This window comes from Diuraphis noxia, unplaced genomic scaffold (assembly GCF_037042655.1).
Source record: "Diuraphis noxia isolate RWA-SAM2 unplaced genomic scaffold, SU_Dnox_SAM2 contig0001, whole genome shotgun sequence".
In the NCBI taxonomy this organism is placed as follows: Eukaryota; Metazoa; Arthropoda; class Insecta; order Hemiptera; family Aphididae; genus Diuraphis; species Diuraphis noxia.
The window spans coordinates 54,925,930-54,943,591 of record NW_028301711.1 but is presented as its reverse complement, the minus strand read 5'-3'; positions in this window follow the sequence as shown (position 1 = coordinate 54,943,591).

Below are 17,662 nucleotides of genomic sequence, written 5' to 3'. Positions count from 1 at the left end.
CACAAAAGAAGTCTCTAGCGAGACTCTTCGATATTATTATACTCGAAAATATTATACGGTCAATCAGCTTTTTTTTTTTTTTATTGTTAGGGCTTCGACAACTGAGGTCATTAGCTTGGGAAACTGTAGGGGAAGGTACTGTAGTCTGTAAGGTTTTAACTCGTGGGTTTTTGGCAGAATTTTGAATGGGCACCCGTGTGTTTCTGTCATGCCCGGTTGGGGCCGGCGGCCTCTCTCTCCAGACATCGCGAAATGCCCAAAGAGCGATGCCGCCCGTGACTGAGATTCGAACCGGCGACTGCGTGCGTCGCAACCGACGCCTTAGTCCGCTCGGCCACTCCACCCCCAATCAGCTTTTTATCCGCATTTCATCGTTCGATCGATAGGTGTAGTTGGAAAATGCCAAATATTTTCACAAGAACTAAATAATAATAAATTATGTATGATGTACCCACATTATACAATCGTCAGTCTAGGAGTGGATGTTATTAAAGTCCAGTCGAAGTTTTTTTTTTTAAATTCATATTCATAATATTATGTAGGTCACAATTCGCAACTATATACAATGCTATTGCCAACCATGCGTATTTTCATTATTACCGTGTACAAAGCGAAAAACTAAGTAGGTAATACAATAATAATATTCTGTAATAATTGCATATGCGGCGTGTATTGTAATATGTGTTACGGTTAAGGTGGAAAATTTGGACAATGAGTACCTATTCGTCATAATATACAACATGAAACCGTATCGTTTTCCAGTAGATCACTCATATAGTTATATATACCTACCCGTGTCGTGTTCACTTTTGACTAATATATAACCTATACACTTGTGGATTTGATGAATATAATATAGGAAGTAACTATACATTATACTATTCTATTGCATACGACGTAACATGACGTGTAAACATGTCTATTACCTATTATAGAATTGCATGTATAAAATAACCAGCGAAATATAATTAATATAAAACATGAAACCGTAATACATAAAGCCATTTGAAATAATTTGAAACAGTCTAACTTATATACCTAATTTACAATGACGGTTTACTATATTTTACTGCAAACAAGAATCGAAATAATATATTTACAGATATTTTAAATTATGTTCTAATAATTACTTATTAGTATAATATCACTATACTGTAATTTGGTAGTAGTAATAATAATTATAATATAACCTAATGTAATAGTATATCGTTTCGTCTTTAAAACTCTTGTTTGTTGAAGATCTGTTGAAGGTATAATATACTTATATTTAATAGGTACTAATTAGTAATTATACAGGTAAATGTATTGGTTAAAATAAAACATTCCGATGTGGAAGGCACATTATTCACAAATACGGTAAAGAAATCGTTTATGTAATGTCATATTTTATGGGATCAAATAATATTCGTGAGATATTTAATTGTTTTAGAATAATATTTCAACATTTTAACATTCATAAAATAATATTGTTATTACATCACATATACCCGTCACAGTCGGTACCGGAATGATAATATTATATTATAATATGTTATCTTCCCATATAATATGTTATCTTCATCTTACTATACCAAATTTTTGTACTGTCCAATTCAAAGTAAGTTATAACTTATAACTATGTGGATTTTTTAAATTTTAAAATACTCATAACATTATGCTGCAATATTTTGCACACTTGATACCAGTGATATTTTATTTTTGTGTGATGTTTCAACCAATATAGGCAATAGGTTCGCACAAAAAAAATATTAATTATGTAGTATAAAATGAAGTGCGCTATTTAAAGCTCATAAGGTATTATTTTTTTAAACCAGTATAGTTATTAGGTCCGCAAAATTTATGACAATTTTGATTTTGTTATCGATGGATAAGGAATAATACAGGTAAAATTGATAATAGATATAAGATGAAGCGTGTTTGAGGCTTAATTTGAAAGTGTATTAGGGAATCATGACTCACCCAGTGAAATATCCATAGGAGTTGTTTTAACTATGCATCAATTACATTTATTAAGGGACTGAAATTATAATTACAACATATTAGGTATATACATAAATTATAACATATTATGCTTTAATTGAAACCAAAATTGTATTATGTGTCATTGCACAGGTGCTCATCCTGTATACCTCACTGCGACTCAGTCATAGCTTGGTGTTTTGTAAATTATTAATTATTATATATAGCTGGCAACAGTATAAGACCTGGAATTATGATTGGATGGTTAGTTGAGAATGTATTCCGACGAATTCAGAAAATTCAACATTCCAATCAACATGGATGAAGCATTAGAACTAGGCATCGAAAAAATTGCAAATAAATTAGCTTTCCTAAGAAAACCCAACCGATACAGGATGTCCCGTGAGGATTTACCCATTGCAAAATCTCCCAAAATAATGCTGATATCGAAATTCTGGTTTTGTAATAAGACTCACAGGGATAAGAACTACAATTATTTCATATTTTAATGTTTTGGTAAAAAAGTTAAAAATATATTTTTTTATTTATCTAATAATTTCCAAAAAAAATTAAAGATTGACGTTTCAAAATTTTCTTTAATTTCCTAATCTTTAATTATTTTAGTTTCGAGAAAAATTGTGAATTATTTAACACCGTAATGTTATCAAACATGTGACCCGCCGCGCCGCGCGCATTCCCATTCGGTCGACTTAATACTTTCCGTGTTCCGCATAGTTATAAATTTATAATCATATTTTATTTCTTCAAAACTAGAAAAAATATTGAAAATCAGGAAATTCATGAAAATAAAATTTTTAAACGTCGATATTTTCAGAAAAATAAATTCTACAAAATGGCGGCTATCTTTATTTTTCGTAAATAATTAAATAAAAATATACATTTTTTACATTATAATTAAAAAATGAAATAATTGTAGTTATTATCCCTGTGAATCTTATTATAAAACCAGAATTTTGATATCTCAATTATTTCTTGAGATATCGCAATTATTAAATCTTCGCGGGACACACTGTATAGGTAGGTATAATACAATTTAAACTTTCTGCTAACGATAACCACAATAGTGGAAATCACACAAAATTAATACCATATTAATTGTATAATTTTAGCTATAGAATTCCACTCATTATATATTCATTCTGTTGATGTTTTTAAGTTCAATAAAAGAAAAAAAATAGATGTATGACAAAAAGAGATTAAGACATTATAGATCTCTTACTTTATGGCTGTCACCTGTTAGTGATGTATAACCAACTTATTATAAAGTTGACGGTTTTAAAGGTTAAAATATTTGTACTGATTTTCGTTTAAAGTTATAAAAATATATTAAAAGGATTTTACGGCATTTTTCTGCGATGACAATATATTTGCTCTAGTGACCTTTTGAATTCTGACCAGTAATTACAGCCGAGAATCGAGATAAGGTGTATATTATAATGTTTTTTTTTTTTGTTTTTAAAACTTGACATTTAAATATCCAATAATTGATTACTGTTCTAATACTTCGAATATGACAAACACGATCAGTTTGACCTTCTACGCCATCCATTGTCTATTGGTCATAAATATGATAAGTTATTGTATTATTGTTTTCGTGATCGTGAAATAAATTATTGCCAACGCAAAACAAGATCGTAAATGTGAATAAAAGTCAAACTAAAAGATATTTATTTTAAACAATTTACAATTGTCAAAAGTTCTAAAATACTTGATAAATTGATAATAAAAAAATAACTAATTCTCATAACTAAATTTCACTATACCTCTAATAATTATTAATATAGACAATATAGTGAAATAAAAACATATGGTAAAATTATTATTTCTTTTATACAATAAGTTTACTGTGAGTTTGACATAAGTGTTGTTATCTATATCAGTGTCATGGACATAATATTATCTAATTACACTGTGTTAATAAAAGCGTGACTGTACTGTTTTAATTTTGTACATTACTACGATGGTATGAAGTTTGCAGAATTTTAGTTATGTATTATTGTTATAACTTGTAATACATATTATTACATATTAATGTATTATCATTACATGGATTAAAAAAATGATACAAATTGGTGTTATGTGATTTTAGTACAATAATATATGTATATATTTCAATATAATATGATAAATTATATAAATTAGAAATATGTATTAAAGAATAATTAATTTGCATTATCAAATTCAATTTACAATAAATAATATACCTATAGCATCAATACAGTCCACTCAAACAATTCCTGTGCGGAACAACTACTTTTTTTGTCGAAATCCCCAAAATAATGAGCCACATTTTCTACATATTGATCTATAAATATTTCATTATTTTTATATTTTTTAAATATATTTTGCATGTATAAATATATATATATTTTTTTTTGAATTTCTATATTTATGTGGTTCATTTATACTATTTATTTTTATATAATTTTCTAATTGAATTTGCTTAAGTTTGTCTAACATCAATATAAAAATATGAGGATGGTTAGAATTAAGGCTTTTATTGAAATGGGAATGAAATGATTCACAAGCATTAGTCGTTCTATTCAAATCTGCTATAGCAGCTACCCATATATTTGGAGGAAAAGATACGTCATTACGTATATAATTTTTTAATAAATAATCTGAAAATTTTGTTAATCTATGTTCATTTGGCTTAGAACTTAATAAAAATACTTCAAAGTAATCAAAAACTAACTCGGGCTCTAAAAACACTAATCCAAACATTTAATTATCCTATTTCTAATACTTGAGTCTTCGGTTTTATATTCTACTCTTAATCCTGCTGTTTTAACTTACCTATACCACGATTGTAATAAATTAAAGCGACAACCATAAATTTGAATATTTGGCCAGATGGATTTACATGCGTTGTGTATAGCTTTTTCGAAGTCAATGACAACATATTTTTGCTCATTACAAATAAGTAATTATCGTGAATACAATGATCAACTATTAATTTAAAACATTAGAAATATATATTTTGTGTTTGTGTTTTTAATAAACAAGAAACTAATGGTATAAAATGGCCATTAAAATAGCCACGTATAGTAAATATAGCTGTAAAAAATTTAGAACTATATTCAAATGTACCATCCATGTAAATCCATTCTGCAGTTGATAACATTCTTAGATATGTTTTGCACCCAAAAATTATGATACCATTTTCTTTGCCATTGCTAAGTAAAAAATGTTCATCTCGATTGGTCGTGATCTGTATATTATTCAGCATATTGTATTTTTTTAAGCTATAGTTAATCCGAACAAATCGCTAATCCGAACGACCCCTTTCTCCAATCTTGTTCGGATTATCGTCTATCGAGACCCTATTTTAATTATATTTTTATAATACACTGCTACACCTAGTAATGGTGTTGGCGCCGCTGTTTGCGAGCTTAGAATACATCTAAAAGTCTTAAAAATATTAAAATAGCTTCCGTATTGATGTTGAAATATTACAAAAGTGATCAGACATCTTTAACTTTTCGTCTACTATAATTCCTAGACATTATTTTAATCACTTTTATATCATGAATTCCTGTGCAAAGACAGTTATTATTCAGTGAACAGTTAAACGTATGATTTATTAATAGTGAAGTAACAAGTAAGGCAATATGAAATATTTTATACACGAAAATTATTATAATTAGTTTTGTTAAGTGTTGAAGTTCCAACATATTGGTATCTAGCAAATTTTTAACCTTTTTTAAAGAATGTGTCACAGAATTATAAATTTCAGTTAAATTAATCACTTTAATTAAGTGATGTGTCATTAGCATATAATATGTGTTCACCGTTTATTTTTATACTAAAAAAATCAATAACATAAATCATGAAATGAATAAGTTCAAGTACAGTATTGTTAACCCTTATTATGACCTATTATTATTAAAATATGAAGTAAATAAGTCTGGTAGCTTTACTTCTTATGCTATAAAAATTAAGTTTATCAATTAATATTCTGTTGTTAATATTCTGTTGTTGAGGCAATATCTTTTTTAAATAGGTACTTAGAAAAATATTCTGCTTTGGAATATGAAATTAAAACTCTATGTTGTCATTCAAAAAAGTAAAAACCTAAAAAAATATAAGGATAAAAAACATTTAAAAATATAATTTTTTAATAAAAACGTTGGTTTTTTAACTTGAAACTATGTAAAATAATATTTTCAAAAACATTAATAATTTTTGAAATAATGAGTCGGTATACAAATATTCCAAAATTACCATCTTGTTATCTTCTAGGATATCATGCCAAAATTAGAAAAGACAATTAATAAATCAGTCGTACACTTTCCAAATCTAAAACCCAATTTATTATTTTAAAAAAATTTATGTATTAAGGAAGTGTAGTAATCATGACTTTAAGAAATTTTCAAAAATTTTTGAAATAAAGAGTCAATTATAGATAGGATTATAATTATTGGATTATTTTTTTATCTCATTAGATGTTTTATGTATTGAAATAATAATAATTTATTAAAAAAAACTTTGAAAAAACACCAGTTGAAATATCGATTTGGAAACATCAGATGTAGCGATGGTGTGGACTGTGGACACAACGACATATTATCCATCATCATCAAAAATATATTGAACACTGTCAATTCTACTAGTATCCACCTAGAATTTTCCAACTTTCCGGTGAGTCAATTCGTTCCCAATAATAGTTATGTACCAAGTTACTATTTGTATAGAATAGTATGTGTTACTTTTCGATCAATAATATTTATAGATACTTGAATATTGTAAAATATATTACTATTGTTTTTTCACCAATCTGGAATATATATTTATATACATAGAGTAAGTAAAAATATTAAAAAGATGAAATAAATATTTTTTTTTTTTTTTTATTTTTTTATTAGGAAAGAGCCCTCGGCAGCATAGGCCATTGGGCTTACAAAATATGAATGGCTTAAATTAAATATTTACAGTAAGACACATAAACGAGAGAACTTAATTTTAGATTTTGGATTGAAGGTTTGCTGTTGTGATGAATTGGATGATGTCTGTTATGGCATTGGGATGATTTTGAAGTATTTCGGAGAGTGATTCGGAAAGGTTGAGGCTTGATCGGGAAATAAATATATTATATGTGCTGTTCATCTGTATTATTATTTATTTTATAGAATAATAATTAAACACAACATTTTCTACCAGTTGTCTGCACAGAGACGTTCAAGGCGTGTGTGTGTGTGTTGAAGTGTGATGGTATGCTATATATATATATATATATATATATATACATACATAACATTATATCTATAACACTGTGCGTGCAAGTCTGAATACGGAAATACAAAAAACGTATTTGAAAACAAAATTATACGTCGTTCGAAAATCGTATACCTATATATTTTTCCATTTTAGTCACGCCCCTTTACCCTGAAAAAAAACACAAAGACGTTGCAGGTATATTATTCATTGTCAAACACTGCAGCAACAGCAGATATATAGGAAACATAAGGAAACCGAAGCAATATCGCGATGAGCGAATATATTCTGTATAAATATATACGTCATGTATATACAGGTATATATATATATATACACACACACAACACACATATATAACCAGATCTGCACACAATCGTGTATTATACATAATATACCTGCCAGCTATATAATATATTATAATATATTCGCGCGACGCCAATAGTTGTTATACTTGTATTTATATATATATATATATATATATATAAACAAACTAATAAACATGTTTCTATATAATAATATAATATATGACGCACTAGAATACGTATTTTCGTATTCATGTGAAAACCCTATCTTGTATTTATAAAACATAAACATAATATATAAACCAAAATATTTTTTTATACAATACCATCGTTTAATACAGGTATAATACATCGAATTTATAATGGGTATATTATACTAGGATATGACGTATGAAACAGGTACAATTTGTATCTCTAATATAGTGTTATAATAAAAAAATAAATATTGTATACTACTGTTCTTATACTTTTGCAATATTTTCAGTTAATTCGGATATTTTGAAAGGAAAAAAGTATCTATTATACTACACATTTTTGTATAAACTTAATCTATTCGAAAGGAACATGTATACCTATATGGTATCTTAGTCATTTATTTCAATGAAAACATAATTGTCTTGCAATGACTTTGGTAGATAGATATGTATATTAAACAATATTGAGAGTGAGTAGTTTTTTTTTTTGTGTTATATAAGATAGTGTGCTACAAAACAGATAATCACAATTATTTTATTACTGTCTGATAATTTATGAATATATTTTAAGTAAGTTAAGTTATTTAATTAAAACATGTTACCTTAACCCTATATAATATATATGTAGGTACCTGTACCAAGTAGTAAATACTACTTTTGATATATTTAATCCGTATCATATAGATACTATACGAAATTTAAATGATAATTATGTTTGTACCCAATTATAATATTATGATGACGTTCTCATTTAAGTCACCGTCCACACAATAAAGGTGTAACTATACCATTATTAATAATACTATCCACGATTAATTTATTAAAATATACACAAACAAAATTAATTTTAATAGAGTTCTTCATTAGGTAAACGATGTACAAATGGCAGATTTGATTAGGATTATTTTTATTTTTTATATGATATACATATAATCTGTCCCTATAGGAACAATAAGAATAAGTGATAAATTATAGTTTTTACATGATTTATATGATGTGAGAGCAGTCACCCTTTTGGTAACTCTACTCTTAGCTTACTTGTTTTTTGAATTAGGAATATTTAAAAAATATATATATTAAAATAAAATAATAAAATTGTATCAGCTACAGCGTTATTTTCCTTTAGTTTTTTATTGTTAAACAATCCATAAATACAAATTTACCGATGTTTGACAAAGTATGGAATAATAACATCTAATATTCTCGTGGAAATTCACGTATAATAAGTATAGGAACCTATACGAATCTAAAATATAAATAATATACCCTGTAATACTAAAAGACAAAACATGTTTATATTATAATAATTGTCAACGCATTGGGAATCATCAAAATATAAATTAAATATCAATAATAATGATTGCTCACGTCTGCACCCTATACAGTTTAATCAATAACCATTTATTTGATCTATCAATAAATAACATAATACCTATTATGTGTTTATACACGGCAATTTAAACGAAACTATAATATTATAATTCGCCTTCTGCTTAATAATGATTTAGTGGTAAATCACTGACGCGATTACGTCGATTACGATCATTAAATAGCACGCGTTCTATATTATTTAGCTTAAGTACATACCGCAGCAGAAACCTATACATATTATATGTATGTACGTGTGTGTATTGTATATATTTTAATTTTCGACAATTTGCTCTCAGTGTATAATAATCTATTCTCTTTTTGCCGCTGCTTCTCTTATTAACTATAACTGCAGCAAAATAATATGGGTACGTAACGATATTATTCAAATAGCATCATTATATGGGATAGGTATAGGTGTAGAGGAATTAATGTTATTTTCACGAGATTATAATGTACTAAACTGTTCGCGAAAATATAATGATTATTTTACGTGACATGACCACTATATATAAGTACTCCAAGAGGTAGTTCTTTTATTGCACGAAGCAGTATTTTTTCAGCGGAAATGTGTAGAGAAACTTACTTGAATAAGTGTTTTCGAAAACATCGGGTTATATTAAGTTTTAAAAACACTATAAATTTTTTTTAAAAGGTATAGGAAATTTAAATCTATGAATCAGGTGCTATTGATTTTTAAACTTTTTAAATGGTACTGAAAATTATTAGAAAAATATCAACTTTTTTATCAGTGCCTATATATTTATTTTAGTATAAATAACTCTATAGTTATGTATATACTTATTTTAAGTACATACTTAATATAACTTTTGGTATACTCAGAATTAAAAAAAAATTCAATTTTTTTACCAAAACTTCCTTTTCCCATAGGCATGCCTCTCCATAAGTGTGGTCTGCTATTAAGAATAATTTTTTCCTTAACCCTATGTGTGTCTATATATATAATATATAGATGAATAGCTGGGTAGGTATATAATGCAAAATATCTAATTAATATCCACACCTGCGCTTCTTTTCGCATATGTTGCAAGACCCATAATAGTCACCGGTTTTGAACCGTTGCTATAACTGATGTATCTACCTAGAATTCATAAACTCATCATTCGAACACAATGTCAGCATATATAATATATTATATGGTGAACGTCAAGTACCCAATATTATTAGTATTAATAAGTAATACCTACGATTTGATTTCGCTATTTTGAGGAAATGCTGATATTATATTCATAAAATAACGCTGCATCAAACGTTTACATCCAAGTCATACGACAGCCGACACATAATATATACATCATACAGCCACATACCTAAATATATTAGTGATGGGAAACATTCGTATATCAGTATTCGATGCTACAATACAATACGTAACGAAAATTATTCGTTTAAGTTTTCACGCAACACAAACCGTTTAATAATAATATTATATGGCACATAAAGGCCTGCGAGAAGTGGATTCGAAGCTATCGATATTTACTATTTGACAGGGCAATTTATTAAAATACAAAAATAAAAATTGTACAAAATACCGGAATAATAATGGATGTTACAAAAAAAAAAAAATAACAAATAAACAAATAGTAACTACGAACAGGTACCTGCAAGATAAGAACTATTTTCATATTTAGGTCGATTAATCATTGACATACATTATCTTTAGTTATTAATAATAAATAGTATAAAAAACTTACCATGGAAAAACGGATAAAACAAGTTAGGTATTGTAGCATCGAATACTGATATTCGAATGTTTAAATATTCAAATATTCGAATATACATTACATTACTAATATATATATATATATATATATATATATAATATAATATAAGCGATACCTATCCCATCATCTATAAATGCGTATATTTTAATATATATATATAAACCTACTTATCTAATATACAATTTATAATTTCTATAAATATATCATGATACGGCACGACTGTTTATATCCAAACTTATGTGATAATAATAATATTGTGTTTTTTTAATGTTTTTATATGCATGTGTATGTGTTATTATTACTATTATGTATACATTATACGACGTCGGCCATTTTGTCCGGATTGCCCACCGCCGGCGCCACCCGGTCACCCCCCACCCACCGATCATCGTACCCCCCTCCCGCGTACGACCTATCTCACCACCGCGGTTTCGTGTATATAACAATATAATAATACATGGGTACCTATACATATGATGGTACACACGCGCGCACGGCCGCATGAATAATTATAAATATATATTATACAGGTACCAGGTATATTCCAATTATATATTATGTACCTGGGCCCGCTGTGAAACTGATAATTAACGCGGCCAACAGGTTGCGCTGAGTATATTATAATATAACGCGGCACGCCACGCGGGCGAACGCGTTTTTCGTATTACATTTACAATAATAATAATAATAAACGTTATTCAGAATTTACAAGGTAGAAAATGTATAATACGTATATATCCTCCCTACGCATCACCAAACTGTTATAGAAATCGAATTCTAACAAAATATTAAATATTGGTATATTGTGAATATTGTGATATTGTATATTGTTAGATACCAATTTGATGTAATAACGATTAATATTTTTAAATTCAAGCGATTGACAAAGAAACGAAATATCGAAGATTTTTTTAATAAATTGTATTAATCGTTTATAAAATAATGAATACTATTTATGTAAGTATATATGCGTGCACACAAACAATTGTAAAATTGTTTTGTTTCAAACAAATGTTTCATTAGAAACAATAAAGCCTAGATAACATTCACATTTTCTATTGGTAGTTGGTACCTACACTACTCTCGTGATAATTATTATGGACTATAATATTATATTATAACTCGGAGACTACAACATCAATTAGCAATATTGAATCTTTTGAAAAACAATACCAACAATAAAACCATACGTATGTTTGTCTAAATAAAAATAATTCAAACAGTTTCATTAAATTAAATTATAAAAATTTCGTGGAGTAGAAACTACATCATGAAATCCACTACTTTTATAATTAATCTACATTTACATTTGTGTTATAAAGGTTACCCATCATCGGCTTTTAATCCTTCAGTAAGGCATGCTATAATAGAATATATTATTTTATAATTTTACCATAAATCATAAAAAATAAGCTCAATAAAATTGGCCAAAAATGCATGACTGTTAATATTTTTAATTCTATGATTATGGATTTATCATTTATGTTAAAATTATCTTAATTTGTCTTTAGAAATATATAATTGTTTCTTTAAATACATATTATGTAATAACCAATAATATAAATAATATAAATTTTGATTAAACTATTATATTATAATAATAAATCATTTAACTCAACTTAATAGTATCTATAAATAATAAACATTATTTATGATAAAAAATTAAAATAGTTTCTAAAAATAAAACGTTGTACATCAACATGTAGTTTGATAATATTATTATTTTTTGTATTTTAGTATGTTAAAACTAAGAATAAAGATCACAGTCATACAGTGACAACAGGAAAGTATTCCTTCTAGAGTGGTAATTTGACGAATTGTATTGAGGCAACGAACAACATAGCGAGGATTGTGTGCAATATTGGTGCACCCACTTTCAAAAGTTTTGTTCTCCGCGCAATAGTACCTACCTATACCAATTAAGTATCACGATTTTTCATGTTTTCAAATATTTCACCTATTGAATTATAGTTATTAATAGTCTATAATTATTATAAGCGATATTCGTGTAATAGCAGTATAGCCGTGGTAATATTGTCTTAAAATGTGTTTTTATCGTGATATCAAAAAATACTTCAAATTTCATCAAATATCCGCAAAATGGAACTATAGTTAAGTCATTATGAAGTTTATGATAATTTAAACAATAATTTACTCATTACTGATTATTAAAATGTTGTTGTTGTTATTTGTAAATTAAAAATAATATTGGCTGATGTTATAATATCCAATATTGTTATAAATATCAGAGTTTTTAATGTAATGTCATTTATTATTTTTAATAAGCGAGCCAATTGAATTTCGAATTATTGTAGATTTCTATCTCTCCCTAGATTATTAACATGAATATATAAATTAAAAAAAAAAAAAAATCATAATATTTAAAATTAGGTAAGTATAGTTTCTCTCTATATACTTGTAGCCGTAAACAAGTAACGAAACTTCAGTGCTACGTACTTAAGTGTAATTCCTCAACTCACCACAAAGCACGAGGTTAGTATAGATAGATGGCTGTATGATATATATATATATAAGATGTAATAATATTAATTATTATAATAAAATATAATAATATTCCCTAGTATGTGTTACACACGTCATACAAACACGAGAAACTGTTTAAAAATTGTCATCTAAAATTATTACCATTGTCATAGTAGTTATCGTATACAGAGGTATAAATCTAAAAAAAAACCAGCTGAAATGATAATTCACAAAACGTCGTAAAAATATAAAACTATTCATTTGAATGTATGTGCTTCATAAATTTTAGGCAGTACTGAAAATTCATTAAACTTCAGTAGTTATAAAATGAAATTTAGTTATATATTTTGTAGGAATTTCGCCGATAAGTTATTTCAAGATATATAGTAGGTATATTATAATAAAATGTGCGATTATTTGGAAACTTTGTAAATATAATGCAAGTGTCGACAAATGCTCAAAAATAATATTTATATATTTAATTTTAAAAGTAGGTATGTTTGTTCAAAGTTTGATGTATATCGACAGAATGTTGAAACACCTTAAGCTTCGTACCTGAACCCTACAGGCATATATAAATGTTATGAAATATACGGCGGTGATATCCTAAGAATAATTATAATGGTTCATCTCCATTTTTTTCATCAATAATACATTTTTTTTAATTTGGAAGTAGTTACCTATACTTAAGGACCATCATTTTGGGCACTTGTAGGTGTTTGTATATCATTTAAACTGTATTCTGTGATTATAAATCATTATATTCTGTGATATATTTTTTTTCAAATGAGAATCATTTTTTTCTTGGAAATTTTTAAGCCTATGACGTTTTGAAAAATATAATTTATTTAATAAGAAATTTTAACTAGTAGTTTTTAACTTTTCGAGTTACTAAACTTTGTGTATGGGCTAAACAAGAAAAATTTTTTTTGGAGGGCTACTATCATAATTAATACTTTAAAAGTTTAAACTGATATAATAATTTAAATATAAGGGGCTAATTCTCCTTAAACTTTAGTTGCGGCTTTGGCTTTGTGTAAATATCGAGGCTGATAGATCCATGATAATATGATTGGGACACATAGGTGCTTTATGTTATTTAAAAAAACTAGTGGTCAATATTTACCTATAAACACATTTTTAAATTTATAAAATGTATCTGAATATAAAAATGTTTAAGTTAAAAATTATGTTTATTTTTTTATTATGTGTAACTATTTAAAAAATATATCCTTATTAGTATATACATTATTACTCAGAAAATACTCGTGTTAAAATTTTTATTTAAATACGTCAACACTTTCAAAAAAATAATTTTCTTAAACATTTTCAGAATAGAAGGTTGGTTCTCATTGGCAAAAAACAAAGTTTCTATCGCTATTCGCCAAAAGATCACTCTTTAAATAAAATAATATAAAATATCATTATTTGAAAATATAATCCCTAAGCGTACCTATTTTAAATTTCAAAAATTATAATTTTAACAAATTGATTAAAGTAAACACCCTCTCACACCATTGATGATACCGTGCATATTACATACATTTTTTAGATATACAACAAAATTATTTAAATCTCATGTACTACAAATGACAAGAAAGTGAGTCCAACAACATAGTTAGCAACTGTATTAGTTAGATAATACTTAATTCTATATAAGTTATAGTTGTTTCATATATAAAGTCACACTTGCACAGAGATCCAATAATATTCGTTTTATTTGATCCATTACAGTTAGTTGTTACCTACGTAACAATTAGGTAATATATATAACATTGTGTGACACTGCAGGCAATTCTCAGTTATCAACTGTGGACTGCAGTGTTATTGGTTTTGAATGATGATTGAACGCATATTATATCGTGATATACTGTGTAGGTACGCGCCATTATTCGCAGTGTTGGTATTATTAATTATTACACTGATTTAAATGCACTTTCCATTATTCCTATATAGTATTATTTAGACAATGCTTGTTTTGGAACAAATTTGCTTCATGTGTCATGTTGAATCATTAAATTTTATGCCTTGAATATTTTTGGTGAGGACCTTTTTCACTTTTAAGAACATTTATATAATTTTAAGGGCAGGTATTTATACGTTTTAAACGTTTTTGTCGTAATTATAAATATTTTTTTTATTACACTTAAATATTAATAAACACATTATGTTAGATCTTTAGGGCATTAATTAATTTTTTATTGAGTATTTAATTTTAATTTTTGTATAATTCAAGCACTAATATATTATTCAACATGTACAATAACCTAAGTATATACATTCATATATGATTATATGGTATAACTTATACCCCTTATCATGCAACATATATTACTGAAAGGCTATATCGAAATGTAATTCAGTTTTATAGAAATGTGACAATGATAAATATCATAAACAAAAGTTTTTCCGGTAGTTTGTCAACTCATCAGGTTGATCAGGTCGTTATACCAGTTGTACGGTATGCCGCTGTTAAAAGCACTGTAATGAGACATTTAAATTCAATCTTGTGTGTTTTAAATTTTCAATATATAAACGAATTTGTTAAAGTTATGTCAAATATAGTGTTGTAACGTATGCAATATACATTGTTCTTCATAAAATGTTCAACAAATGATAATAATATTAGAAAAGACATTTTTTTTCTTGTATTTTTACGGTTGTGTAGAAGGTCTACGTTTAATAATACCACACAATTATTTTGTTAGATGTTCGTGCAATTAAGATATATCTGAATGTGTGCAAATAACATATTATGTAATATAAATGTGTACATATATAAAACACGGCATATATAAATATACTATATGTATTACATATATTCAGTGTCGGCAGAAGTTGTATTATTTGTCGCGAACCCACAGCAGATCGTAACACGATATCATATTATAATTATTATGATCCGTTCCGATGATATTATGTCACAATACAATATCGCGTGTTCTTTAAATTTTTGTTTCTGAGTTTTATATTATGATGCGTGTAACTGCATCGTCGTTCGTACACATAAAATATGGCTATTGCCACGATTCAACGATTGAAACCCTTGACATACGGGTTTAGTAGTGGTACAAACGTATATGTATAAATATACAGTATATATTTTAGGTTAAATCATACTCACGGCCAACGAGCTTTTCATCGCTATCAGCAAAACGAAACGAAGACGTCGTGAGTATTATTATAATATATTTTATTGTAATAAAATATAATATCATAATATTTACATAATACCTACCTATATACATATAATATGTATTACCTATATGTATAACTATCTATCTATATATGAACCTGGGCCGAATATTATAGCACATTTGAGTCTATTAGCTATTAGCATTTGTATCAACGTATGACATTATATTATACATATTATAATATGTACTTACCTACAAATGGGTATTTCGTACAGTATGTTTAGGCAACCCGGAGGAAAACAATTTTTGAAAAAATTATATATAAAACGAGTTTATACATAAATCGTATGTTAAACGATGAAAAAATAAAGTTAATATTTCTCTTTACCCCTAATATACTTTATAATGACCGTTGAAATCATTATAATATATTATAAATTCTAATTATTATATACGGTAAAGATGTAGGTAAAGTGCTTTTCACCGGAATTGTTCACGTACACCATCTGCACTCGTCTATATAGAAATCGTACAGATAAGTATACATATACTCTTCCACCAGTCTCTCACCAAAAGTTTAAAAATACATAAGTACATATAGGTAGTTAAATAATAAAAATAATATTTAAATATTTATTGGAATACCAGTTTTAATTATTAACAACTATACATTTTCGGTATTAGATTTTGAAGGGTAAAAGAAAAATTGTTGTCTATTTTAATAGTCGTTGATCTCTGTGGGGTATTCCTAAATATAACATATCAATATTGTAAAGCAATAATATTTACCAAAATCATTAATTAAAAAAAGATTGAAAAAAATACTTAAAGGGGACATACGCGTTAAAACACCCTACGTATGTATTGAATTGTATTTGTGGTACACTTAAAACGTATACAGTTTGACGTTGTAATGGACGTATCATATAGGTGATACAATATATATAGATATATATATATATTAGGCGTATATTGTGGAGCGTGTCCTCGGGGTACATGTATCTTGCGATCGTCCCTCATTTTTGGATATACAAACGCCTATATCATGCGAGTAGGTATATCATCATGATACACATATATACAACACAGGTACGTGATATATATCATCATAATTTTTCAACCTTAGCTATAAACAACGGCGGATGATCATCCTCTCACAATCGTATTTATTCGCCCCACATTGAAATGGTGTATAATGATAATAATAACATATACGCGTCTTATATAATAATATT